The sequence below is a fragment of the Elaeis guineensis genome, chromosome 10, assembly GCF_000442705.2.
Source record: "Elaeis guineensis isolate ETL-2024a chromosome 10, EG11, whole genome shotgun sequence".
In the NCBI taxonomy this organism is placed as follows: Eukaryota; Viridiplantae; Streptophyta; class Magnoliopsida; order Arecales; family Arecaceae; genus Elaeis; species Elaeis guineensis.
This window is the reverse complement of record NC_026002.2, coordinates 1,376,284-1,402,931: the sequence shown is the minus strand read 5'-3', so window position 1 is coordinate 1,402,931 and position 26,648 is coordinate 1,376,284. Positions and strand designations below refer to the sequence as shown.

The following is a 26,648-nucleotide window of genomic DNA, read 5'->3' as shown; positions in this document are numbered from 1 at the left end:
AGGTTGATTTGAGCAAGACCTCTAGCCCCTTTAATTTTTAAAGTGCTCAACCTTTTCTCTGGACCAAATCTTGATGGGTTGGTTGGAGCTTAGTTGGTCCTTAGATAGGGCTGGGTTGGGACATGACTACCTAAATTAGAACCTTGTGACCATAAAAATTTTGGATGGTTCTTCCATCCTGGGTTATATGTTGATGCATAAGGATCATTTATAGGTCTTTGATAAGCTGCATTTATTTGTGCAAGTGCATTTTCGATTGGATTTTTTAGTGAAGGACATTCTTTCAAGATGTGGTCCGGTGTACCACATCTATTGCACATAGGTGTGAAGATTTGATTTGCTTGAGTGTGTCCTTAAAGTTCTAGGGCTTCTATCCTCGGGATCAAGGTCACAATTCTAGCCTCCATAGCTAGAGATGTTTGGACTTGATGTATCCCATCTCTTGCTAGTGTGATTTTTTCAGTTTTTTTAGTCGATTTTCATTGCAGACTCTTTTCTGTTAGATCTTTTAGGAATTGCCAGGTCTCATTGGATTCTTTATACATGAATTGGCCTTGGCATATTGATTTCAGCATTATTCTGAAACTTGGATTTAGACCTTTGTAAATGATTTGGCATAACTTTCAAGTCTTTATACCGTGATGTGGACATTGACTTAAGATGTTCTTAAATCAGTCTAGGTACTTCCAAAAAGACTCTTCCCTTAGCAGGTAGAACTGGTTAATTTTATTTCTAAACTTGGCTGTCTTGTGATGGAAAATTTTTTTTCTTAAGAACATCTTTACAAAGTCTTTCCATGTCATGATTGACTGGTTGGGCAAGCTGTATAACTATTTCTTTGCATTGTTCTTAAGTGTAAAGTTGAACGGCTTAAGTTTTATGGTATCTTCTGATATTTGATGTATTCTCATAGTTTCATAAACTTCCTCAAATTCTCTAATGAAAATGTATGCATCCTCAATTTCGATGAATTTGGAGAGCATATTAATTATTTGAGGCTTAATTTTAAAATTACCAATCGTAATCTCGGAGAGTCTTATACAGGATGGTTGAGCTGAACCCATAGGATAGCATAGATTTTTAAGGTATTTGGGTTCTTGGTTGGGTTCACCTATGATGGACTCGATAATTTTTTGACTTGAAATGGGGTATGATTCAATTCTCATAAGTCAATCTGATTTTCTTTTTCAAGTTGTAATTTTTTTTTTAGAAAGAAAGAAGACGTAGAAGAGACAGATGAGAGGAGATTTCTAAAGAAAGATCATAAGGAGTCCTAAATCTATAGATGATAGAGAAGAGTATTTTAATTAGGATTAAATTATAATGACAAACAAGTTAGCATGAAATGAACTCTCTATCTTAGGGTTAATCTAGCTCTAGACAATTCCTAACTATTCCAAGACCATCTTCGAGCACTCCAAATCCAAGACTGACTAACTGACTCGATTAGGTAAGTACAAGAGGTGGAAGATCTCCTGCTCGTTGTTTTCTTTAGACATCAACTGAGTTGGCTAGATCAGACAATGGAACCAATTGAAAATCACCTTCTTCAACCACTTGTCTTAGACGTCGAACAATTAACCAATCCGAACCCATTCCAACTCTTGGGCTTTCTTATCCTATTTAGCTCGAATATCCTAGGTCTGACGTCTAATTGATTTTCGGTTAAAGTCTAGGTTATGCAAGATGAAAGATATGATTTTTGAACTATGAAAGAATGATCAAATCCCTACCTTATCTTATTTAATGGGATGTGCCCTTAAAGTTTTTTATGAATATGTGATGTAAACAAGTAAGGTGTCCAATCAAGTTAAAAATTTTATTTTTATATTTTTGGTTACGCCATTTTAGTTAAGTGATATGAAATGTCAGAGAATTTTTTTTCATGGTTTAAGATTTTATCTTTTTATAGATATTTTTTAGATTTTTGATTTTATTGGATTTTACAGAAAGGTAAATTTAAGTAATTAAGTTTAAGTGATTAAGTCTAAAATAGTAAATTGTTAAGCTATAAAAAGTAATAAATTATTTTAAACTATAAAATAGCAAAAAAAATTTAAGAATAATAAGCAATAAGTTAGTTATGTAAAATAAAATAATTATTTAACTATATAATTAAGATAATCTAGCTAGACAGCATAAAGATCTACCATATAAAAAAAATAATTTAAAGCAAGAAATAAAAATTTAAAAGTAATAAAATATATATTTTTTTTCTTTTTTTTAACCTGTAAAAATAACAAGCAAATATTAGGAAGCAATTAAGAAGGCAAGAGATTACAAAATAAAGTAATAAAAAAAATTTAATAATTTTTTTATTTTTTTCTAAATCAATCATGTCAAGTTCTCTGACAACGGTGCCAAAAATTTGATGCGCTCCTGTCGTGAGAACGATCAAATAAAATAAATTAACCGACTACTACTACGTAAAACAGAGTAAGTCAGGTTGTATCCTTAGGGATCTTAGGCAGTTGAATGGAAAGAAAAAGATAGTCATTTGATTGATTAACAATTTTAAAGCAGTAAAATTCTGGAAAGCAGGCGAATAATAAAAGTAATCTTTAATAAATTGAAAAGTGATCAAGAAGAGAAATACGTCTCAGGTTTCAGTTCTATCTTTCGGTGTTTAAGTCAATATTTGACTCATACAATCTTTTTATTATCAACATGCAATCTTATCTCTGTTCTTTTCATCTAATTCTAACATAATCTATTTTACTAAGTATGAATTATATCTAACATAAACATGACCTATTTCATAAATATAAATTATTTAAAAGATACAATCAAAGAACATAAATATAGATTTAATAAATCTTATAATTTATTCTAATTTGAGCATAGACCGTATCTTTCCATGATCATGACCTGTCTCTTTAGCTATAAATTGTAAGAGATTAAACAATAAAGCATAATCAGAGAAGCATGTGGATAATAAATAAATAACTTTTATTTCTCAATAAAAAAATAAATAAATTAAATTCAAAATATAAATTCTCATTCTGAATATTTCTCCTACTTTCTAAAGACGAGACATTTAGCCCAGCATGATTTCGGTCCTTCTCATCATCGGTATCAGGATCTTCTCCCTGTAGCCCTTGGATCTCTGTACAAATCTCTCTCGAACTCTTAAATAAAAAATTTAAAAATTAAAAAAAAAAATCATTGAAGGCTGCCGTTGTCCCTTCTCTGTTGCCGCAGTCCTCCTTAAATAGAGCTCCAAAATAGTGCCAATCCCGTGTCCAAGTTGCATGCAATTCATGAAAATCTTGTCAGCAGTCCGATTTTGATCAAAAGGCCCAAAAATCCCTAAAAATTAGCCAAAATCACCGATTATCACAGCCGGTTGCCTTCTTGAACGTTCGATCAAGCCTTGATTGAATCTATGCCATTGGATCGTGCACTGCTCTCTTCCAAGCATTCTCTGTTGATCGAGATAGAGCTCAACCCTTGGACCATCACCGGGAGAGCTTAAGGCCGTTGGATCGTGCAATGCCAATGGGCCCCCACCGATTGATATAGAACAGAGTGACGAAGATCGTTGATTAGGTGTTTGGTGCATCGCCCGTCGTTCGATCACACACCAGAGCCTCCGCCTCCTGTGAACCTTGCATGGACCGCAACTATGGACCGTGCCACAGCCCTGTAGACCAACCGATGGGTTTTGGGCTGTAAATCGCATGTGGACCGCACGCACAAATGGGCCGGCCCGCTTTTATTTTTGGGCTGATTTTTATTTTTATTTTTTTTTAGCTTCGAGTCTTCAGGTCCAAATTGAGTCCGATTTGCTTTCAATTTTTTTTTCTATAAATCTGTAAATCGAGCTCCTTATCCTCATGATCTTATTTTCTGCAAAAGATAAATAGAAACATCAACTTTTTAAGAGATAAAAATTATTTAATATGTAATTGATGTTTTTATTGATATATTTATTTTGTTCATCAGAAGGCCTTGCATTGAAGCACAGCCAAGCAGGTCGATCTCATCACAGTGGTCCATCGAGACATGGAGAACCACCACGACGGTGTAATCCACGGCACCAAGCGAGAGGTGGGGATGGTGACCTAAACGAATGGTCTTGCGGGCCTGGTGATGGCTTTGGTGAAGCACAATGGTTTGATCACCGAGGCTTATGGAAGGTCACTTGTACGTGTGATCTGGCTTCCGGCTTTTATCTATTTGCGTTGCAGAGAATAATTTCAAGAAGCGTCTCTCAGGCATTCAGATGATTAACTTCTTGATGAAGCGTGTGGATCCGCGGGGAACCTCTCCAGAGCTCACAAAAGTAGTCCATGTCATGGAGTAATGCCAAAGTGATCGCATGTCATTCGTCAGGGATGCAGTGTCTGAGGCATTGCAGACTGCAAAGATGATAGCTGGACAAAAAGGATCGAGACATGAAATTGTTTCTTTGAGGGATGACTTTTATATCAAAGCCTGCTTAGAAAAATAACGCAAAAGTTGTGTTCGATCACACCTTGCACAGATCTAAAGCACTTTAAACTCCCTTATTCGTCCACTTGCATAGATCTCAATTGCATGATCCTATGGTGGATTCATGCAAACGAAACGGAAGTTTTATTTTTTCATGTAAGAACAATACTCTGTGGTAGTGATCCTGAATGATTTTTGCCGGTAATCATGCTCTAGCCCTATATGGTCACGAGTCATCCACCAAGCTCAGTTGCCAGTAACCAAGGATACGGTTATAGGAGCCTTCAGGTGTTAAATATATTGCGATATTAAATGTATGAAACTATGAACTGTTAAAGGATTAAAGAATGGAACAAGAGCATCAGATGTTAAGTTTTGATTCATCTGCAAACCATACAAGACACTGAATAGGTACATCAATATGTTTGTCAATATGCTTTTCATTTATATCTTTTACTGCTTTTATTTCCCCCCAAAAAAAAAAAGATTTATATCTGAAACTTGAAAATTGGACGCTTGTGTTTCAGTTTACATTGTTGCATAATATGCTTTGTTTTCTCATTTTGTGTTATTTGTCTCTAATGTAGTTTTCATTGTTTAATGAATTTAAAAGAAATAAGGTGATAATGATGCTACTATATCACGCATTGTTTATAAAATGCTGTTATTATAGTACCCAAAGTAATTTTTAAATTTTTAATATTTTTATATATATTTGGTAATTTTATTCTATTTTATTAAGCAATTAAAAATTAATCTATTTATTATGTTACATGACTTCACAGATCCACTCTGGTTGATCCTGATTATTGAACTAGCATCCCTTAATCGGTCCCTTTTCTAGTTTGCTGAACGATCTTCTTTTTATTACCATTCAGAAAGATGATGCTTTTACCAATTCGTAAATAATGGTAGTCTCCTTCGCCCCTTCACCAAGTTCTTGTGGAAGACTCAAGCGGCCAAGCCCCTCCCGAGAACAAAATTTTTCGAAGGTTGTTGATTTGAAATAAATTATTAGCTATCGACAATTCTAGGAGGTGCGGATGGATGGGGTTGAAACAATTGCTACATTGCAATCCAGTGCCAAAAACCAACGAGTATTTATTTTCGAGACGACTCGATCGTTATGACTCACCTTGAAGCACCAGTTCGTTACCAAAGCATGTCTTTATGTCCAAGTCTTGGTGGCTTAAGTTAGCAATGTGGGATATGGCTAGGCTACTTTGTGTTAGAACATTTGCAAGACTACATAGCTCACACCTGGCTCTCAAATGCTTTTTCTTTTAAGACCTGACATCTACATTAGGTTAAGATCCAAATACAATCAAATTTAATCATAAATACTGTAATAATTCCATAAGTAATTCCAAAAGGACCTAAATTGCAAAATCTCTTCGTCTACATAGACTTTTGCTCTGATATCCAATTTTTTGTGATATTCTATTTTTCCTTCGGAGTAGACTTATAGGACCAACCCATCTTATCAAAACAAAAATGAAAATGAAATCAAACAGGGGAAGCATTAGAGCAAGAGGAGGGGAGAGCTGGGAAGAGCAGAGGTACAGGAGTGAAAGGTAGAGAAGCAGAGGAAGAAGATATGAGGAACAAGGAAGCCGAGAAGCAAGGATCTATGATAGCTGTAGAGGCGAGGACTAGGAAGGCAGTGGAGCATATGAAAAGAGAGGAAAAGCAAAGGGGAAGGAGGGAAGTGGATGGAGGAAGCAGGGGAGTATTTAGGTTGCTGAGGAAGAGGAGGAAAACAAAGTGTGGGACTTCATATCTTAATCACCTTGGTTTGTGATAGTGCATGGCAACCCAGTATGCTGACCAGCCCACATATCCTGGTTTCTTTGGCCCAAATGATGGTTTAACCAGGCGTCATCTCATCCACATAGGGGAAGCACGTACCGGCCACCAGGGCCGCATTATGAAAAATATAATTAATAGAACCTCTAAACGCATGCCATTACAGGAATCCAACAGCTCAATCAATGAATAACGGGAGCATTTTCATTTAACAATCATATGAACATTAAAGTTGGAAAAGCAAAAGCAATTCAAAGCTTCGGTCTTGGGGATGCCTCTGCACGAAGGGTTCCGACGGTAATCATCTTCAGCTTAATGATAAACTTGCCTCTCTGTACTGGGAGAGAGCCCCTGCATTTTTTGGTCTCCAACCTCCGTTTCAGCCCGTCTGACCTTGAATCTTTTTCTTCTGTATTCCAAGCCTTTTGTCCTGCTCTATTTTGTTTTTGTAAATTGCTTCTCCTATGAATAAAGACTGATTCCATTTTGTATCAATATGACAAAAAAAAAAAAAAGAACAAGGAAGACGAAGAAGCTAAAGTAATGGCTTCCCTTCAAGAAAACAGCCAAAAGGCTACATAATCTAAGCAGATTTTATGAGATGGACAAGCTCATAGACACAACTCCAACTGGATATCTAATTCCGGATGCAATGTAGTATAAATCACCTGAATCAAAAAGGTGTCCGCCTAGATGAAGCAGAAATATAAAAAGGAAGGGGTAGAGGCAAAGTAACAGATAGGCATGTAAAAAAGTCGTAAACAAATATATATGATATGATCTACCAAGAGGCGCATATGAATTGCATTGACCTAGAAACGAATCTTATAATATGATACCATCTAATTTTTAAAACACAACATAAAAAAATATGTGCTGCTTTAATTTCATTTTTGAGACAAGATCCCAAATAAATGGATTAATTGCCAGAAAAAAGGACCAAAAACACAATCTGAGTGCACAAGGAAGAAGAAAAAAAGAACTAGAGAATTTTGGATGCGATCCGATTCGTTCGTTTGCCTTGGATTTGGGATATGATTGAATTATGAGGATGAAGCATTAGGAGATGAGTTGAGATAAATGGTCTTTGTTGGTAGAGCATGTAGAGTTGCAAGAGCACACAAAGAAAATTACTTTGATGATCGCTGCAATCAAAGCACCAAGAAGGGTCAAAACAAAGATATCGTCGCTCACAAGATTTGCATCAGAAAAAAGATTTACATCAACATTGCTGACAAGTCAAAAGATGATAATTTTTAAGCATGAAGGAGGATAATCTATATATCAAAGTAGCTGCTATTACACGAAGAACCTGAGCAGAAAGAAAACTAAATCCACAAACCGTAAGGAAGAGAGGGGACGTCACGCCCCAAGTCCAGCATCTGAATCGGGCATGTGATGCCAACACATTCTTTGGTGTGAGATTCTAAAGAATATGTAAGATCTGTATTTTTATCAATACACAATCCTATGCTCATCACTGCTCGGTCCCAAGTCTCATAGAATCTTTCAGATCTGAAAAAAAAATAAAAAGAAGAATTGAGCTTTACGGCTCAGAAAGTTACCAATATCTCTAAGGGATCTAGCATAATTAGTTTTTTAAAAATATAACAACATAATAGTAATATATAACAAGAAATTTTTTCTTTAAAACATACTATGCATATCAATAAATATCTAAAAATCCTCTCTTAGTCTTTGATGACTAAGGCGACGATCAATCCTGTGACAAGGCCCGAAAGAGATTAGCCCTGAATAATAAACACGTGACGTATTACCGTATTCCAGCAATCAGTCCCGACTGGATAGACCCAAAAGGAACTAGCTCTGATTTACACGGTCATGAGTAACCCCATGACAAGGCAAAGAGATTAGTCTTAAAATATATACGTGACGCATCAGCATATGCCAGTGATCAGTCCCAACTGACTAGGTCCGAAAGAACTAGCTCTGTCAGTGATCAGTCTCAACTGGCTAGGTTCGAAAAAAATATGTTTCTGATGTATGGCCAACGATCAGTCCCGTTGACTAGATTCGAATCATAATCATTAGAGAGTTTTTCTCATAATTTTATAGTAATTAATTTTTCATACATCAAAAATCAATTTTCATAAAAATATCAAATCAGACTTTTCACACCTCATTTTCAGAAATAGAAAAATAATTTTATTCAAGAATTGTACAAGAAACATGTATAATTTAAAGATCATGCAATTATTAAAACCAAAAAAATTATTGCCTTTCAAGTTCGAAACCATGCAGAGATAATGTCATATTTGATCCAATATTTTAAATTACTTTTCATGCATAAATACATACTTTCAAATTTTTTTAAATTTTTAAATATTTAAAAAAAATTATTTATAGAATCTAATTTTTAAACATATGAATATGTACAAAAATAACTCAGAGATAAAAAATAACTTATAGTTGATCCGATCTAAAATTCTATGACCTTTGCAGTCTGATTCCTAGATCCGATGTTCGTCCACAGATAAAAGTTCTAGAACAAATGGATAACATGTTTTATTAATTTTTAATTTGAGATAAATTAAGATGAATTAGAAAGAATTTCAATCTAATCCGAGTTTGGGTCTATATTTGGGTCAAATCCTGAATCAGATCCACATGATCAGGATTAATCTAGCCTCAATCAGTTTAGGTCTAGTCAATGGGTTGGATTCAAAATAACAGGATTGGATCAAGTTATTAGGCTAGGTTCACCAAATAGGATTAGGTCCCTAGCCCTCTCTTTCTCTCTCTCTTTCTCTGTTTCTTTGTTTCTTCTCTTAGCCAAACCCAAAACCTCTCGAGTTTTAGGGTGACCGGAGGGTGGGTCGACTGCCAGGCAGTCGGATCGTGCAACGGTGCTCGAAGGCAAAATCGACCGATGACAATCGAGTATCCGAGAAGAAAGAGGAAAAAGGGCATTGCCCTTTAAGTCATGGCAGCCACCTATGGACCAGAAGGAAAAGGAGGAGAAGGGATCCTACCCAAGACGGCGGTGGTAGTGGAGATGGTGGTGGCAGCGGCGATATCTCGCTCAAAATTTCGTCAGAATAGGTATGATTAATTTTTAGGGAGGGTTAGGGTTTTCAGAGGAGATGGCGATGCTCGACACGATCACACGGTGGCCGCTGGAGATAGGGAAGGAGGAGGATGATGGGGAATTTGGTGAGGATCTTAATCGAGAGGTGGGGGCTTAAATAAAAGTGGGATTTGAGAGGATATGGTCGATCCTCCTCGGATTGAGTCGGATTTCACCGATGTGTGCTATCCAAATTCCTCTCCACTGGCCATAAATCAACAGGGAACAGAGTTTGTTGTTTCAGTCAAACTCAGCTTCGTCTCCCCTCCTCCCTGCGACTTTTTTTTTCGTTGGGTTTTGATGAAGTCGGCAAATGGTGTCGGCGTCGGATTGAATCGGGTCTAAGAAATTGATTCTCACAACATCCCCCCCTCCGTTTAAAAAAATTTCATCCTCGAAATTGAGAACTCTAGGTCTTTCAAAGTGGAAGATGCTTAACCCCAAAAGTATACATATATTAATTTGTTCGACTGTTGTATTTTTGTCAAACCAAATATATGATCATGTTACTAAAATACCTGCAAACAATTTGATCCCTCGGATCAATCACAATGTTCATGCATATTTCTATACCAAAGCACAAACTCTTTTCAAGAATACTTCACAATTTGGTACCTCCACATCAATTCTAAAATTTTGCCTCTTTGATATACAATAAAAAATCTCATCTCTTTTCAATCAAAATCCATCTGATTACCAGATTAAATCATATTTAGACTAATAAGATCAGCATTAAATAACCAAGACTCTGAGATTGAGATTGATACATGCTCATTCAAAATTTAGTAACGATCAATTGGATGCAGAAGCCTTACAACAAGATTGATTATTAAAATCAATTGTGCTTGGAATAGAGCTTGAAATAAATTTTGACATAAATACTATGATAAAGTTTCGATCCCACAAAAGATAATGGCCCAACCTGATTAAAATCAAACCATTAGATGACTATGAAGGTGATTATGATTATATAGTAATGGCTTTAAACAACATTGGTCCATCATGAATATGGAAATGATCTTAAAATTGAATCACAAAAATTAAATCCAAGAAGATAAAATATTGATATCATGATTTCTATGTTGAAGTTGAGATCATAAGGAGAGAACGAATCAAGCAGAATTTATTTAGATACTTAATAGACCAATTTGATCAGCAATCAACTAACCTCAGGTGTAAGGTGGTCAAAATTTTTTTTAGCACAATCAATATAGTCTCATCATTACTAGCCTAAGAATTCATAATACTCACACTTCTTTTTTTAATGATTAAAAATCTCTTATATTGGAAAATTATAGCTTCCATCATAATACATTTCAAACTACAATCAATATCTTTGATCAATTTTAAATAACTCAACCACCATATTTCCACTGCGCGACTCTGATTTATATTCTCCATTTTTTTTCTTGATCCCAGATTTAAATTTGCAAAATCCAAGCAAAGATTTTATTATCTAATATACTAGATCATAATTATACCTCGAGAAAATTACCATATTCATATCATTGTTTGATCAAGAAGCTAACTTTCAATAAATTCAAGTTGCTATCACATCATATCCATTAAATTTTCAAAAATAAATCCAATGCTTAGCACAACATAATACAATCAATCTATATTGCTAAAAATATATATTTCCTCCTATATCAATTATAACCTCGATATCTTCTTCAAAATTTAATCTGTGTCAATCTTCTATGCTTTAATCTTAAGGATTATAATTCATATTCATAAAGAAAAACTCAGATATTGTGTAACAATTTAATCAACTTTAGACATCCATAATTAATTTGAGATAATCAATCAAAATTTTAAATTCTACCCCACTCTTATTACTAATTTAAGTTCTCATGATCTTTAATCTAAGCTCTGATACTACTCTGTCATGTCTTAAATTCAATATCCGGATCGGGCATATAATGGTTGCACACTTCTTAGGATGAGGTCCTAAAGAATATGCAAGACCTACTTTTTATCAATACACAATTCTATGCTCCTCACTGTTCAGTCCCAAGTCCCATAGAATCTTTCAGATCTGAAAAAAAAATAAAAAGAGGGGGTGAACCATGCATATCAATAAAATTCTCTCTCAGTCCCATAAAATCTTTAAAATATACCATGCATATCAATAAATATTCAAAAATTCTCTCTCAGTCTTTGGTGACTACGACTACATTCAACCCATGACAAGATCCAAGAGAGACTAGCCCTGAATAATAAACATGTGACATATCACTGTATGCCAGCAATCTGCCCCGACTGACTAGGTCCGAAAGAAACTAGCTCTGATGTACACAGCTACGATTAACCTCGTAACAAGGTAAAGAGATTAGTTCTAAAATATATGCATGACACATCAGCATGTACCAGTGACCAGTCCTAACTAGCTAGGTTCAAAAAAACTAGCTCTGTCAGTGATTAGCCCCGACTGGCTAGATCTGAAAGAAATACGTTTCTGACATGTGGCTAACAATCAATCCCGTTGGCTAGATCCGAATTATAGTCGACTAGAGAGTTTTTCTCATAATTTTATAGTAATCAATTTCTCATACATCATAAATCAATTTTCATAAAAATATCAAACCAAGCTTCCACATCTCATTTTTAGAAATAGAAAAATAATTTTATTCAAAAATTATATAAAAAATATGTATAATTTAAAGATCATGTAATTATTAAAACCAAAAAAATCATCTCCTTTCAAGTTTGAAACCATGCAGAGATAATGCCATACTCGATCTAATATTTTAAATTACTTTTTATGCACAAATACATACTTTCAAATTTTTAAAATTTTTAAATATTTAAATAATTTTTATTTATAAAATATAATTTTTAAATACATGAATATGCACAAAAATAACTCAGAGATAAAAGAAAACTTATAGTTGATCCGATCTAAAATTCTATAGCCTTTGCAGTCTGATCCGTAGATCGATGTTCATTCGAAGATAAAGGCTCTAGAATAAATGGATAATAAATTTTATTAAATTTTAATTTATGATAAATTAAGATGAATTAAAAAGAATTTTAATCTGATCTGAGTTTGGATCTAGATTTGGGTCAAATCCCGAATCAGATCCACATGATCAGGATTGATCTAGCCTCAAACAGGTTAGATCTAGTTAATGGGTTGGATTCAAAATAATAGGATTCGATCAAGTTATTAGACTAGGTTCACCAAATAGGATTAGGTCCCTAGCCCTCTCTCTTTCTCTCTCTCTTTATTTCCTCTCTTAGCCGAACCCAAAACCTCGAGTTTTAGGATGATCGGAGGGTGGGTCGGCTATCAGGTAGTTGGATCGATCGATGATGCAGCATGATGGTGCCCAGAGGCAAATTGGACCGACGACGATCAGATATCTGAGAAAAAAAGAGGAAAAAGGGCATTGCCCTTTAAGCTATGGTAGCCACCCATGAATTAGAAGGAAAAGGAGGAGAAGGGATCTTATCGGAGACGGCGGTGGTGGCGGAGGTACCTCGCTCAAAATTCCTCTGGAACAGGTATGATTGATTTTTAAGGAGGAGGGTTAGGATATCTAGAGGAGATGGCGGCGCTCAGCACGATCATGCGGTGGCCGCCGAAGATAAGGAAGAAAAAAGAAGATGATGGGAATTTGGTGAGGGTCTCAATCGAGAGGTGGGGGCTTAAACAGAAATGAGATTCGAGAGGATAGGGTCAATCCTCCTCGGATGGAGCCAGATTTTGCTGGCATGTCCTATCCAAATTCCTCCCCACTGGCCATAGATTAACAAGGAATAGATTCCCTGTTTCAGTCAAACTTGGCTTCGCCTCCCCCCCTCCCCGCAACTTTTTTTTTTCATTGGATTTTGATGTAGTCGGCAAAGGATGCCGGCTTCGGATTGAACCAGGTCCAAGAAACTAATTCTCATATTCTCCCCCCTTAAAAGAATTTCATCCTCAAAATTGAGAACTCTAGATCTTTCAAAGTGGAAGATGCTTAACTCCAAAAGTATACATATACTAATTTGCCCGACTTTTGTATTTCTGTCAAACAAAAAATATGATCACATTATTAAAATACTCGTAAGCAATCTGATCTTTCAGGTCAATCATAATGCTCATGCACATTTCTATACCAAGGCACAAACTCTTTCCAAGAATACTTCACAATTCAGTACCTCCACATCAATTCTAGAATTTCGCTCATTTGATATATAATCAAAAATCTTATCTCTTTTCGATCAAAATCCATGTGATTATCAGATCAAATCATATTTAGACTAATAAGATCAGCATTGCTTAAATGACCAAGACTCTGAGATTGAGATAGATACATGCTCATTCAAAATTTAGTTAGGATCAATTGGATGCAGAAGCCTTATAACAAGATTGATTATTAAAATCAATTATGCTTGGAATAGAGTTTGAAATAAATTTCGGCATAAATACTATGACAAAGTTTTGATCCCATAAAAGATAATGGCACAATTTGATTAAAATTAAACCATCATATGACTATGAAGGTGATTATGATTACGTAGTAATGATTTTAAACAATATTGGTCCATCATGAATATGAAAATGATCTTAAAATTGAATCACAAAAATTAAATCCAAGAAGATAAAGTATTGATATCATGATTCCTATATTGAAGTTGAGATTATGAGGAAACGAATCAAGCAGGATTTGTTTAGATACTTAATAGATCAATTTGATCAGCAATCAACTAATCTCAGATGTAAGGTAGTCAAAACTTTCTTTAGCATAATCAATATAGTCTCATCATGACTAGCCTAAGAATTCATAGTACTCATATTTTTTTTAAATGATTAAAAATCTTTTATATTGAAAAATTATAGCTTCCATCATAATACATTTCAAACTACAATATCTTCGATCAATTTTAAATAACTCAACCATCACACTTCGCTGTGCGACTCTAATTTATATTCTCCATTTTTTTCTTGATCCCAGATTTAAATTCTATAAAATCCAAGCGAAGATTTTGTTATCTAATATGCAAGATCATAATTATGCCTCGAGATAATTATCATATTTGTATCATTGTTTGATCAAGATGCTAACTTTCAATAAATTCAAGATTGCTATCACATTATATCCAATTAAATTTTTAAAAATAAATCCAATGCTTAGCACAACATAACCAATTTATATTACTAAAAATATATATTTCTCCTATATCAATTATTTAACCTCGATATCTTTCTCAAAATTTAATCTGTGTCAATCTTCTGTGCTTTAATCCTAAGGATCATAATTCATTTTCATAAAGAAAAACTCAGATATTGTATAATAATTTAATCGACTTGAGACATCCATAATTAATTTGAGATAATCAATCCAAACTCTAAATTCTACTCTACTTTCATTACTAATTTAAGTTCTCATGATCTTTAATCTAAGCTCTGAGATCACTCTGTCATGTCCTGAATTCAGCATTCAGATCAGACACATGATGGCTGCACACTCTTTAAGATAAGATCCTAAAGAATATGCAAAGTCTGTCTTTTTATCAATGCACAATCCTATGCTCCTCACTGTTCGATTTCAAGCCCCATAGAATCTTTTAGATCTGAGAAAAAATAAAAAGAGGAGGTGAACTTTATGGCTCAGTAAGTTACCAATATCTCTGAGAGATCAAGTATAATTAGTTTTTTAAAAATATAACAATATAACAATAATATATAACAAGATATTTTTTTTGAAACATGCTGTGCATATCAATAAATATCCAAAAATTTTCGCTTAGTTTTGATGACTACGGCCACGATTAGCCCCATGATAAGGCCCGAGAGAAACTAGCCCTGAATAATAAACACATGACGTATCATCATATGCCAGCGATCAGCCCGACAGGCTAGATTCGAAAGAAACTAGCTCTTATTCATACGACCATGATTAATCCCGTGATAAGGCAAAGAGACTAGTTCTGAAATATATATACGGCGCATCAGTTTGTGCCAGTGATTAACCCCAACTAGCTAAGCTCGAAAGAACTAGCTCTACCGGCAATCACCCTCGACTAGCTAGGTCTGAAAGAAATATGTTTCTGATGTGTGGCCAACGATCAGTCCCGTTGGCTAGATCCGAATCATAGTCGACTAGAAAATTTTTCTCACAATTTTAAAGTAATCAATTTTTTATATATCATAAATCAGTTTTCATAAAAATATCAAACCAAACTTTTCACACCTCATTTTCAGAAATAAGAGAATAATTTTATTCAAAAATTGTACAAAAAACATCTATAATTTAAAGATCATACAATTATTAAAACCAAAAAAATCATCACCTTTCATGTTCGAAACCATGTAGAGATAATGCTATACTTGATCTAATATTTTAAATTATTTTTTATGCATAAATACATACTTTCAAATCTTTCTAAATTTTTAAATATTTAATTTTTTTTATTGAATCTAATTTTTAAATACATGAATATGTATAAAAATAACTCAGAGATAAAAGAAAACTTACAGTTGATCCGGTCCAAAATTCTATAACCTTTGCAGTCTGATCCCTAGATTCTATGTTCATCCAAAGATAAAGACTCCAGAATAAATGGATAATAAATTTTATTAATTTAGGATAAATTAAGATGAATTAGAGAAAATTTCAATTTGGCCCGAGTTTGAGTTTAGATTTGGATCAAATCTTGAAACAGATCCACATCATCAGGATTGATCTAGCCTCAATCTGGTTAGGTCTAGTCAATTAGTTGGATTCAAAATAACAAAATTGGGTCAAGACTAGGTTCATCAAATAGGATCAGGCCCCCGCCCCCCCCCCCCCCCAACACACACACTCTCTCTCTCTCTCTCTCTCTCTCTCTCTCTCTGTTTCTTTGTTTCCTCTCTTAGCCGAACCCAAAACCTCTTGGGTTTTGGGGTGACCGGAGGGTGGGTCGGCTACCAGGCAGCCTGATCGGCCGACAATGGCAGCGCGACGGTGCCCAGAGGCAAATCCGACCGACGATGATCGGGTATCCGAGAAGAAAAGAGGAAAAAGGGCATTGCCCTTTAAGCCATGGTAGCCACCCGTGGACCGGAAGGAAAAGGAGGAGAAGGGATCTTATCGGAGACGGTGGCGGCGGTATCTCGCTCAAAATTCCTTCGGAACAGGTATGATTGATTTTTGGGGAGGAGGGTTAGGGTTTCTAGAGGAGATGGCGGCGCTCAGCACGATCACGTGGTGGCCGCCGGAGACAGGGAAGAAGAATAAGGAGGATGATGGGAAATTTGGTGAGCGCCTCGATCGAGAGGTGGGGGCTTAAATAGAAGTGGGATTTGAGAGGATAGGATCGATCCTCCTCGGATAGATCTGGATTTCGCCAGCATGTCCTATCCAAATTCCTCCCCACCGGCCATAGATCAACAAGGAACAGGGTTCCCTGTTTCAGTTGAACTCGGCTTCGTCTCCCCCCCCCCTCCCTGCAACTTTTTTTTTTCCGTTGGGTTCCAGTGAAGTCGGCAGAGGATGCCGGCTTCGGATTGAACTGGGTCCAAGAAACCCATTCTCCCAGCGGATCTCTCTCCGTTGGAGTATGATGTATGGTGGCATGTAACCATCTTTGAGTGAACTAACAAAGCAAACTAACAAACCATGTTATTATATTGATAAATTGTAGTAAGTGCAGTCTATAGCTATTTCCATTGTTGTACTTGACCAAGGAATGAATTAAGTACTTGTCCCAGGTAGATCCAGGCAAGCTTTTTTGGCCATAAGATGTTCTGTATTGCTTATGATTGATCTCTCCGAGATCAATATGAGAACCCTAGTCCGTTGATTCTAAATGCATGGCCTGATACTTTTTCCAAATATCTCCTGGACCAGCGAACATCTTGCAAAACTAAGACCCCGAACAAGTGCATAAGAAACAACAGGAGCATGAACAATTTGAATGAAGTTTGTGCTGGCAGATTGAAGCTCCTTGCTCTTCCTCTTATATATACAGAGAGAGAGAGAGAAAGCACGAGCGCGAGACTAGAATCATGTCGACTGGATTTAGACTCAAATCCAATCAGATCAAAAATCTATAATAAAAATTTTACATCAATGATCCAAGTCATTAAATATGATCTACCATCTCAAAATTATTTGCACACAAAAAATCATATGATTTGAAGATCCCTAACCTAAGCATCAAGTAGTCAAAAAATAGACCGCCTAAATAAAATTGAATTAGATATATTTTTTGATTAAGTTAGAGATTTTTAAATCATATGATTTTTGATGTGCAAGTAGTTTCGAGGGAGTAGATCACATCAAATAGCTTAGATCATCGATGTAGGATCTTTTTTGTTCGGTTTTGATCTGACTGCATCAATGATCTAAGCTGTTAAATATGATTTACCATCTCAAAATTACTTGCACATTAAAAATCATATGATTTGAAGATCCCTAATCTATGCATTAAATAGTCAAAAAATAGACAGTCTAAATAAAATTGAATTAGATATATTTTTTGATCACTTGATGCATAGGTTAGGGATCTTCAAATCATATGATTTTTGATGTGCAAGTAGTTTTGAGGGAGTAGATCACATCAAATAGCTTAGATCATCGATGTAGGATTTCTCTTGTCCGATTTTGATCTTATCGCATCAATGATTTAAGCCGTTAAATATGATTTATCATCTCAAAACTACTTGCACACAAAAAATCATATGATTTGAAGATCCCTAATCTATGTAGTAAATAGTCAAAAAATAAACAGTCTAAATAAAATTGAATTAGATATATTTTTTGATCACTTGATGCATAGGTTAGAGATCTTCAAATCATTAAATTTTTGATGTGCAAGTAGTTTCGACGGAGTAGATCACATCAAATAGTTTGAATCATCAATGTAGGACCTTCATTGTCCGATTTTGATCTGACTTTAAATCTGATCAACTTTACCCAAATCTGCTCGTATATATATATTATGTTGTAAGCAATTAGATTATTTAGCAGTATTACTATCTGAGAGAACTTCTGGGTATGGCTTGATCATGCCTTTTCTCTTGCTTGTTCGCAGGGCTCCAGAAATCATATGCATTTCACTTTGCGAGATGATTTGAACTAGGTTGCGAATGGAAGAGCAGTTAATTGTCGTCCATTAACCCTGGCAATTGCTTGAAGTATTTAAAATAACTGAGCAACATTTACAACCATCCTTTCATTAGTGCCACAGGAGATGATGGCGGCCGGGCCGAAGGGGTACAAATAATACTGAACAAGGAAATCAAACATGTGCTTGTGAAACTCATGTCCACACAGGTAGACCATACAAGTGCACATATTTGGAATGTAAAGCAGAATATAAATGCGTTTAAACAACTATAGAAATCTAATATAGGACATCTGGATCATCTGGGAAGTCTTTCTCTGTTAAAAAGGACGCCTAATCCCTGCTGAATTCAGGAGGCAATTCGTAGGGCACACCCAAACGAGCTGCTACGCTCATCAGCCAGGCACCAAGATTTGTACGGGAAGAAGAGTCCATGCACGGCTCCGATTCGGGAAGCGGTCGGTTTGTTGCGTCAGAATTGCTGCTGGCCTGATTGATCTCGTTCCTTCGGTTTCCTGCTGTCCTACGGATCATACTAATGGCTTTCTGCACTCGTAGGCAGAAAAGAAAAGAAGGGGACAAAAAAGAAAAGAGAAAATACCATCAGTCATAGATTATAGTTTTGCGTAGGTAGAGCTTTATAGATTTGGTTCATGTAGTAGGGCATTTAGCTTCGTAACTTTGATTCATTTGTACTTACTGCAGCATCATGGCCTGTATCAGGAACAAGAGTTAACTCTGTCATAACCCATTTTGTCGAGTTGGAGTTCTTATGTGTTCCTAAATAGAATCTTAAATTTCGCATACACGCAACGGTCCGGCCATCCTTGTCCGGGACCTCCTGCTTATCTTTGGCTCTCCAATATCCAGTGCCATCGGCAGTCTGCCGATTTTGACCCTGCTGGTTTCGACCCGGCCGATTTGCATAGTAGTAATAAGAGCCCTTCCACTGATATCTGCAAGCCATAGCCATGTCAAGCTGGTTAACAGAAATAGTTGTTCTAAATCAAATCCATACATCAATACATGAATAAACCGATTGAATGAATGAAATAAGAATGGACAGAAAAGGTAGTATATGTGGAACGAACTTGGGAGTTGCTCAGGCCGGCAACTATAGGGGTCAATTCCTTCATGGATGGCTCCAGAGAAAAGCATGCGGACACGGGCGGGGTCGAGCAGGTACTCCAGTAGTAGATGAGTATCGGGATCAAAGCGCCAACAACCGGGATCCATTTTAGATCCTTCTGAAACTCGCTGAGCTCCTGTTGGAAATTAAGGAAGATGGAAAAGCTTTGAGCTAGATGTAATCGATTAGAGAAGTTGATGGTGGATATTTATAGATGTTACTCTCGAGAGCAAGGACCTCCCTGTTCTTTATGGTCGGGGAGTGAAACATAGGGGCTTCCTCTCTCCCCATGGTGAAGGAAGGGGAGCCGGCCAACTCACAGAGGCGATTACATTTTCGGTATACATCCCTCTCCAACTCCTCTTGAGCACTGAACTAAAACCCAGCTCCATGCGGAGAAGGGGGCTGCTCCCCCCTTTGGTCAGGAATAATGGCCTTCCCTCTCCATGTGGAGAAGGGACTCATGACTCCTTGCAACTCCGTCTCTGTTTCTCTTATTCTCTAACTGCTTTGTGGGTCCAAGTTGGACCCCCAATCCATGGTGAGAGGGGAGCCTGGAGCTGCTCTATCCCTATACTTGGTGGAAGGGAACCTGAGATGAGGAACCTCTGTTTTGACGTCCGCGGCCACGGAGAAGAGGAGTAGCCTTTCGATTATTTCGTTGTCTTTGACTATTTAAAGCCGACCCAGACAAGTTCTCCCGTGTAAAGCCAGCCAAATCCAGAACTCGGCCACACTCACCACGAGTTCCCTCTCCCCTGGAGCGAATGAAGTCCAGTACAACGGTGCTCTTCCCAGTCCCCCACGCGGTCGAGACCGGGTCCGCCGACGCTAATGCCACCTTCCCCTCCCTTTCGGACCGTGCATTGGCAACACCACTATTCTCCACTCCTCCCAAAGGAGGTCGTTTCCCTCTCCCAAGCCCATTCCCCGCCCACGGGGAGATGGTGGAAGGCCATTCCCTCTCCTAGCAGAACCCAATCGGGCCGAACCAACTCCATTGGCCACAAGACTGGGTTGATCCAATCCATCCTCATCGTCTTCTGTTCATGGGCCGAGCCTTGGCCCAGATTCTATTCATTTTTAACGGGGCTTCGAGCCGGGCTTATGTAAATTTTGACATTTTTCAGACCCAAACCCGATCTATCAGGCCTATCCTTCTCTCATTGCAACAAGTCCATCGAGCTTGTTGAAAAAAGAAAAAATTATATGCTACACCATATGCACCGTGATGCACCACACCATTCACCTCATTTCATTTCTATGGGCTCCATTCATCATGCATTTCTATAGGATACAGCATTTAGGACACTACAGACTGCAGATTATAGCTGCACAAAAAAGATCTATATGTGAAATTATTTCTTTGAAGGATGGCTTTTATATCAAAGTCTGCTCACAAAGCAATAACGCAAAAGTTGAGTTAGAGCAGTTTGGTGATAGCGTGACACAAATAAAGAGTAATTAGATATATTTTCTAGATTTATTGTAACAACTTAAGACCTCACTCCAAAGGCTATCCAAGATGTGTTATTTGGATTCCTTAACCCTATATAAGTATTCAAGATCTTTCCAACGAATAACCAATGTGGGATTAAATACACGTCCGTACGGATCCTTACATACTTCCTCTACTTAAGTCCTAGCGTTCTCGCTAGACTGAGGGTCAAAATTCATGCATTTATTTATAAACACTACGGTGGGCCATGGTTAGCTCAGTGAATCCGTGCTGCCGTATCTCTTAGTCCACATGAATCATGGACGGACTTCACTCTGATACTATTTATAATAATTCAGGATCTCATCCAAAAAAGTTAAACAAAAGACGTTATTTGGATTTTTTGTTCCTGTATAAGCATTTAAGATCTTTCCAGTACATAATTGATGTGAGATTAAATACACATCTGTACGAATTTCACAATGTGATTCCGTGACTCTTTATTATCGGTGCTTCTTTGTATGTTATTTAAGCTTTTTTGTAAACCAGATTTTTTAATTCTTTTGATCACTTTATGCTTTTGTTAAGCGTACGGAGAAACTTCTGCATGCTTTATGGTATCCTAAACTTGGAATCTTGCACTGCCTACTAACGTAACTAGCCTTTGTCAAGACTAACAGTGGCTCCATTCCTTTCTTGTTATCTTTTCAACTCTTTCATAATGTGTCGCACCACTTCAAGCTTCCCACTTACCCTCTATTCCCATTTTACATTTTTTTCCTCAAATCTACTTGCAAACAGCGAGAAATTTTATCATTGTCAAGCAAATGAAGGGAAAAAAAAAAAAAGGAGAAAATTTAAAAACTCTTGTTAGTTTCGTAATAAAAAAAAACTGAGTATATAAGTAGCCTTCCAAATGATAGCACACAAATTTTCGTAGTAATTAACAGCAACCTTGTTCTAAATGATAGAAGAAGGCCCCATGCAATCTTTATTGTTTAGCATGATTTAGAGGCTTGGGTTATACAAGCACTGAGCTCCCCTCCATGTGCCTCCACGACCCAAAACTAGAGGTGTCAATGTGGAAGATGAGCCAATGCGGACATATGCATACTTGCCAAACATTCATAGTTTGATCCAGGGCTGAAGCCATAAAACTCATCAAACCCGCTCTTTGAATTACAACGGAGTTTCGTCTCCCCTGCATCATCACAAAAGAAGAGATATACTTCATCCAATTAGCCAAGAATAAATTTTGTTATTTCAACAAAACAAATTGTAAATGGTCCCCTCTGTATGAGGTTGGCTTCCTCTCTCCCCATTGTGAAGGATACTTCATTTTGTAGGTCCAGGTTGGACTCCTGATCCCATGGTGAGGGTGGAAGGGGAGAAGCCTTTGTTGATTATTAGCGTCCGGCAAGCGCATCGTTCCTTCTATAAAAGAACCACAAAGTTGTACTCATATGAAGAGGGATCTTTTAGATAACAAATATGATAAACATCAAAAGTTAGTGTGTTTGTCTTGGTTTGGATTCGGGCGTGGGCTTGTACATAGGTTGTCCAAGCGTTGACACACAGTTGTTTGGCCTCCGCTCAAATTTTAGGTACAAAATAAATGCCTGAATGGAGAGCTCAGCAAAAAAGATAAACAAAAGAATGGGTTTTGAAAACAACTTGCATCTTTTCACACACCCTTGATTGAAAATAGTGAATATTAATGCAATGCGATACATGTATGACCAAGGCGTCCTTTCTCTTCTTCTTTGATTTATTTTTGAGAAGGGAATGTTGAAGGCTCACCCAGTCGAGTTCTCCCATGTAATTTGTTCAGCCAAATTCAGGACTTACCCATGCTCCACCCACATGTGGGCTCCACTACACGAAGTCGAGACTGTGCGCGCCGATGCGAGCTCTACCTTCCCCACCCTTTTGGTCCATGGTGACGTCACTATTCTTCTCACTTCCCGTCACACCCTGGCCCATTGATTCGTGGTGCGGAAGGATGACAGCCGCCATGTAATCACAAAGAGTAGCCTTATAACTATGCAAGACCATCTATCTATCAATTAACCAAATATATATAATTAAAAAAAAAAAAACTTCATACACAGGCAGTGGTGCTTATCAGAATCAATTAACTAACATACTTACATCTCAAAACTTTAGTATTCAATCCATTTATGCATGATCCACATATGACACATTAATATCCATCAACTAATCTAATGAACTATATCTAGCAACTACAAGTCAGGCTTACCTCCATGTATACGCCTCACAATGCCGATACTTGTCCTAAAATTTAATTCCTGGATCTGAAAAATATATGTGAAGATTATAATATTGCCTTTGATTATTAGTGTTCAACAAATGCATTGAGCAAGAGCGAGACCAGCATAGTGGTGCTCTCCCCAATCCCTAAGCAGCCGAGACCCCAATGCTAGCACCACCTTCCCCTCCCCTCCTTGGACCATGGCGGCACGACCATTCTCCTCCTCTCCTCCCCTAAAGAGGAGGGCGTTTCCCCCTCCCAAGCCCATTCCTTGCCTATGTGGACATAGTGGAAGCCCATTCCCTATCCTAGAGGAGGAACCCCATTGGGCCGAAAGATGGGGCTGAGCCGTCCTTCCTTGTCGCCTTCCTCTCGTTACAAGTAGTCCACGGAGCTTGCTGGAAAAAAAAAAATTTATACCCTATACCACAAGCACCGTGTCACCCCGCATGATACCAATCATCTCGTCTTATTTCTGTACACCCCATTCATCATCAACAGACCCACAAGCGTGATTGGCATGGTGCACCACCAATACCATGTGGTGTACAGTATAATTTTTTTGTTGAGAAGGCCCCTGTCTTGAAGCGAGCAGCCGAGCAGGTCAACCTCATCACGATTCTCCATCTAGACATGGTGGTCCACCGCGATGGTGTGATCCACCCCATCAAGCGAGGGGTGGACAAGGTGACCTAAATGAATGGCCATATGGGCTTGGTGATGGCTTTGGTGAAGCACAGTGGTTTGGTCACCGAGGCTTATGCAAGGTCATTTGTGTGATCTGGCTTCCGTTTTTTATTTGTTTGTGTTACAGAGAATAATTTCGAGAAGCGTCTCCCAGCCATTCAGATGATTAACTTCTTGATGAAGCGCGTGGATCCGGGGCGTATCTCTCCAGAGATTACAAAAGCAGCAGTCCATGTCAAAGAGCAATGCCAAAATGATCACATGTCACTTGTCAGGGATGCAACGTTTGAGGCATTACAGATTGCAAAGATGATAGCTGGACAAAACGGATCTAGACATGAAATTGTTTCTTTGAGGGATGGCTTTTATATCAAAGCCTGCTTGAAAAAATAATGCAAAAGTTGAGTTACAGACAGAGCAATCAGGGGCATTTTCTGGATTTATAGGCGGTGCCACAGGCATGGTAACGAGAGATACTACCCCTCATCCATTACACAAGCATAGGGGTCCATTCCTTTCCTCTTGCTTGTTCACAGGGTAGGACTCTGCTCCAAAAAACACATCCATTTCACTCCGCAAGATGATTTGAACTAGATAGCGAGTGGAAGTGCAGTTCATTGTCCGCCATCAACCCTGGCAATTGCTTGAAGTATTTAAAATAGATGACCAATATTTACATCCACCCTTCATTTGTGGCAGACGGAGGGAAAGGGTACATATAATAGAAAGCAAACTTACTTGAGTACATATAATACTCAACAGATAGACTACAATTATCTATAGACAGATAGATTTGGTTCATGTAACAAGGCATTTAGCTTTGTCAGTTTGACTCGTGGTATGGTAAGTGCTTACTGGAGTCTCATCGCTCGGATACTCTGCGGGTTCGAGTCACACCGTCCCAAATAGAATTTAAACCTTCGCTTATACCTAACGATCTGGCCATTTACTCTCGACATTTTTTGCCGTGCAAAAGATGCACCATAAAGGGCTTGAACTCCGGCTTCACAGCCTAAAATCTGAAACCTGAAAGAGATCCTAACATTTGGTCTCAATCGTTAAGAGGATTAAGAAAGAAGAATGTATTTCATACTGGAATTGGTGCTTCACGTATAACTTCATCATGTATTGAACCGCGCTCATCACCTAACCAATCTATCAAGCCAATGGCAAGGAGCTCCTTTTTGGCACTATAATGTGGTTGGGCTCCATAGCATTATTGATTATTCCCTAACAACGCTCTTCCAATATATATATATTCTATAAAAAAGCTTAAGATATATAAATACTAGCTTATAATCCTATGCCATGTATGGGATACAAATTTTTTGGAAAAAAATATTTTATTTTATTAATTTATTAATATCTATTATATATTTATTTCAAAAATAATTAAAATAATAAAAATAATATATTTTATGCATACCATAGATTATCAGTTATTTATAAGTTATTTTATTTTTTTCTAAATTTGGAGTTTTCGATGGGTCTCTTGCCATCTGCCTCCTCTTAAAACAACCATCCTCTTTCCGTATTAGCATTTGCTCTTCACTTCCAAAGCTCGCTCTCTCTTCTCTCTTTTGGCTGTCGTGGTGGAGGCTTTTAGAGAGCAAGATCTCACCAAATCGAGTATATCGACGTCCACTCGCAAATCCATGAAATGAACCTTGACTCCACTCTAGAGGCCCATGCCGTCTCTAAGGGCATGGTCGCCTAGCTGTTTGTCCGCAAAGCCACTGGTCTCATCCTCTAACTCATCTGTGAGGACAAAATCGTCGGTCAACCTGGCATCAATAAAACCATCATTGACATGGGCCTTATTAAATTCCTTGGCCAAGAGACCCCTTTGCCATTATCTCGGCTCCAAGCTCTTCTTCTTTGAGATGTTCAAGATCAATGCCCTCACCCAGACTTTTTGCTTGCTTTGTTTTTTGCCTCCGAAGCTTGCACTCTCTTCTCCCTTTCCATTGCCATGGTGGAGCTCAAGATGCTCTCATAGATCCGAGACCTCATCTAGATCGAGCATATCAGTGCCTACTTGCATATCTATGGCCTGGGCCTCAACTCTACTCTAGAGGCCCATGCTATCTCGAGGGCATGGTCGGCTAGCAGTCTGTCCGTAAGGTTGTTGGCCTCATCCTTAAAGTCATTTGCAAGGATAAAATCGCTGACCATGCCATCCTCCTTACTAGTCGTCCTTACACCAACAAGACCACTATTGTCATGGGCCTCGCAAGCTTTATAAATATATATAAATAATAAGTGAATGAGGAGATTGGGACACGAGGCATATGAGTTTATTGATAAAATATTTATATCATGTTAACTCTTATACGTAAATACCAACACAAAAGTCTAGCCGTCGTGAGCTTCCCTATTCCTCCCACCCAATTTAGACTTCTAAGGATGGCAAAAATAGAGGAATAATCAAGGGAAAACATCGAAAAAATTAGCAAAAACAAAGGAAAGATAGAAAAATATTTAGAGGCTAAGGCATTTTTCCAAATAAATTGATCATTTATTTTCTTTTCACTATTTTTTTTATTTTATTTTTGGGAGATCTGTGGTGAAGGAGAGCATTAAAGGGAGATCGGAGGGGTTTCTTATGTTCCGATTGGGGTTTCTTCCCGAAGCATATGGGATTTTGTGCGAGTTGTGGCAGTGGGATTTAGATCTTGGGTTGTATTTGATAGCTGACAATCTATCTAGACTGCTAGTAATTTAAACTAGGATCATCAGAATTCTGTGTTTG

At 37.4% G+C, this 26,648-nt stretch overlaps 1 long non-coding RNA gene across 1 annotated transcript; it reads left to right on the top strand.

Annotated features, from left to right (window-relative positions):
* The first annotated feature begins 16,119 nt into the window (after positions 1-16,119).
* LOC105053257 (uncharacterized) lies at positions 16,120-19,174 on the top strand. The gene is made up of 2 exons (XR_833447.4): positions 16,120-16,439; positions 18,338-19,174. It is a non-coding gene; the product is annotated as an uncharacterized lncRNA (long non-coding RNA).
* Positions 19,175-26,648: the final 7,474 nt, after the last annotated feature.